This window comes from Lolium rigidum, unplaced genomic scaffold (assembly GCF_022539505.1).
Source record: "Lolium rigidum isolate FL_2022 unplaced genomic scaffold, APGP_CSIRO_Lrig_0.1 contig_10797_1, whole genome shotgun sequence".
Classification (NCBI taxonomy): domain Eukaryota; kingdom Viridiplantae; phylum Streptophyta; class Magnoliopsida; order Poales; family Poaceae; genus Lolium; species Lolium rigidum.
In genome coordinates, this window is record NW_025899798.1 from 35,117 (window position 1) to 38,451 (window position 3,335).

Here is a 3,335-nt window from a genome sequence, read left to right on the forward strand (position 1 = left end):
ATCTAGAAAGAATTGGGCTAGTAAATTGAAAGATGCACTATGGGCTTATAGAACTCGCTTATAAAAACCCCATGGGAATGTCACCTTATAAAATGGTTTACGTAAAAGCTTGTCATTTACCTTTAGAACTAGAACACAAAGCTTATCGGGCCGTTAGAGAATTAAATAAAGATCCTAAACTTGCCCGGTAATAAGAGGTTGCTACAATTAAGTTCTCTAGATGAATGGAGAAGTGAAGCTTATGAAAATGCTAAACTCTTTAAATAAAAAGTTAAGAAATGGCATGATAGAAGGATCATCAAAAGAGAGTTTAATATTGGGGATAAAGTCCTATTGTATCGGTCTCGTCTCGATTCTTTGCGGGGAAATTACTCTCGAAATGGGAAGGACCATATGTTGTTGAGGAGGTGTATCGTTCAGGAGCAATTAAAATTAGCTCTCTCCAAGGCAATGCTACGCAAGTGGTGAATGGACAAAGACTCAAGCATTATATCTCGGGTGATTCTTATAATGTTGATGTTGATATTATTCAAGTGGAAACACCGGAGGCTTTCATCAAAGGACAAATTGACGATCCGCCGTAACTCGACTTTGAATAGGTAACAGTACTGGTAATGAAAAGTTCGCGATTTACTCTCCGAACAATATTTTTGCTGTTTTTGGAAAATAAGAAAAATTACGAGATCGAAACGGAGTGGAAAGGACGCACGAGGGCGTGCCACCACAGGCCGGCGCGGGCCCCAGCCTGGCCGCGCCGACCTATGGTGGCACCGCCTCGTCGCCCCTTTCCGACTCTGGTTCGATCTGGTACTTTCCGTTTGTTCTGAAAATTTTTATTATATAATCCCCCGGACCCCTGGAGGTCCGTATATCATTTTCTCGACGTGTTTTGTTTCGAGCTGTTTTCTGCCAGGATCTATTTTCAATCTAGGAGCACCATGGCCTCCGACAACAAGGGCAAAGGGCCTTCAAAGGAAGAAGTGAAAAGGGTGTCGTCAAAACAAGAGCAACAAGCTGTGGGGAGTAAGCAAGTCTTGGTGGGATCTGTTGATACTCGACGTTCTTTCTCTCATAACTTGCAGGGACCTTTACCCCCTGCTCTTGGCCTCGACTCTTTCCCTGTCGCCGGAAGAAGCTCTACGGAGTACCGATGAGTTTTGTGGTCAATACCGGGCTCTAAGAAGAGAAGTGGAGATACTCAGGGAGGAGAATTGCCGACTCCGTAGAATGCTGGGATATTACTTGATGCCCGTCACAGGTTTGCCATCGCCGACTTCAGATAACAATGAATCTCTTCGAGACTTAGTGCAGATCTGCCAAGCTGAGAAGCTGAAGCTGAAGGAGATCTGTAAGAAGCGCATGAGGGATTCATCACCACTATCACCAAAGGAGTAATCCATCATCGGTATTGGCATCCCCTTGGTTTGTTCCAAGCTTGGGGGAGTGCCGCGGTATCACATTATCATTACCTTTTTACTTTTTATTATCAAGTAGTGTCATATCATGAGTAGGGAAGTTATCATATGAGATGGGTTGCAGTGTGGAAGTATCTCTCCTTTAGTTTGTCTATGTATCCCTTGGTGTGAGTTATCGTTATGGAATATTAATGAGAAGTCTTATCATTTACATATTGCACACCTTATTTTAGTTTGCAATTTCTACTATATGATTGATCTTGATTTTAGTATTGGTACCACTTTGGGAGCATTAAGTAAATCTATTTGGTTTTGGCAAACTTAGCAATGATCAATAGCAACAACACTTTGAGTTTAAGAAGAATAGAGGAAGTACATGTAGAAGATATTATTATCTTTCTTATCAGTTTTTAGCTTAGTATTCTAAAGATTAAAACTGTTTGTGCTTACAAGTAAGATGCATGATTGTTTCTATCACATGTATATTTGTTTGTTTCCCTCAACTCCTATGCTTGCTATTTAACCTTGCTAGCCAAAGACCTGTACTGAGAGGGAATACTTCTCGTGCATCCAAACCTGAACCCAAACCTATGCCATTTGTGTCCACCATATCTACCTACTACATGGTACTTTCTGCCATTCCAAGTAAATACTTCATGTGCTACCTTCAAACAATTCAAAATTTATTACTTCTTATTTGTGTCAATGTTTTATAGCTCATGAGGAAGTATGTGGTGTTTTATCTTTCAGTCTTGTTAGGCAGCCTCCACTAAGGGACTAGTGGCTTCATCCACTTACCCTATAATTTTGCAATAAGAGCTGGCAACGGGGTTCCTAGCCCCAATTAATCAACTTTCATTAATAATTCTCTTCACATGTTTTGCCCTGATTCATCAGTAAGCAACTTAATTTTGCAATAGACACTCCTCCATGGTATGAGATTGTTGGAAGGCACCCGAGGATTCGGTTAGCCATGGCTTGTGTAAGCAAAGGTTGGGGGAGTGTCACCCTTGAATAAACTAAAATACATGTGTAAACAAAAGAGAAGAGGGATGATCTACCTTGCTCGGTAGAGATAACGTCCTTCATGGGAGCCGCTCTTTGGAGGTCCTGTTTGGCAAGGGGGTTAGAGTACCCGCTACCGATCGTTGACAACAACAAACACCTCTCAAAACTTTACTTTTATTCTCTTTATATGATTTCAAAACTGAAAAAGCTCTAGCACATGATTTATCCCTGCTTCCCTCTGCGAAGGGCCTGTCTTTTACTTTATGTTGAGTCAGTAAACCTATTTCCCTCCATCTCAAGCAAGCATTTGAGTTGTTGTGATCAAACTACTATATTGTGATTTGCTTCATCATGCCTTTACTCTTTCTTGTTTAGTACAAGTTTTACCTCGAATGAATATAGCTTTGAAAGTCATCAATGATTAATATGATTGAGTATGCAAGTTTACCATAAGCTTTAATATGAGAGCGCTGCTCAATAGATGAATATAATCTGTTAAATGTTCTCTGACCAAGAACAAAGTTTGCCATCACCAATTATGATTTCTTATGCACCTTTATTTGTGACTACCTTATACTTGTTTCAAGTTGAGTTATATGAGGAAGTTGTTTACTATAATGTCTTGTGTGAATGAATATGATACTTCTTGTCCGTATTTTGTTTATCGACTCTTCACTCCATAAACATGCGGTCCTGTTTACCGAGTTCAGTTTCGCTTGGGGACAAGCGAAGTCTAAGCTTCGGGGGAGTTGATACGTCCAATTTGCATCACTATTTTATATCATAATTTGCTGTTATTCATTGATATATTTCATATTGGGACACAATACTTATGTTATTTCATCTATTTTGCATGTTTCATGATTATTTGGGGATCGAGCACCGGAGCCGAGATTCTGCTGGAAAAAGCAC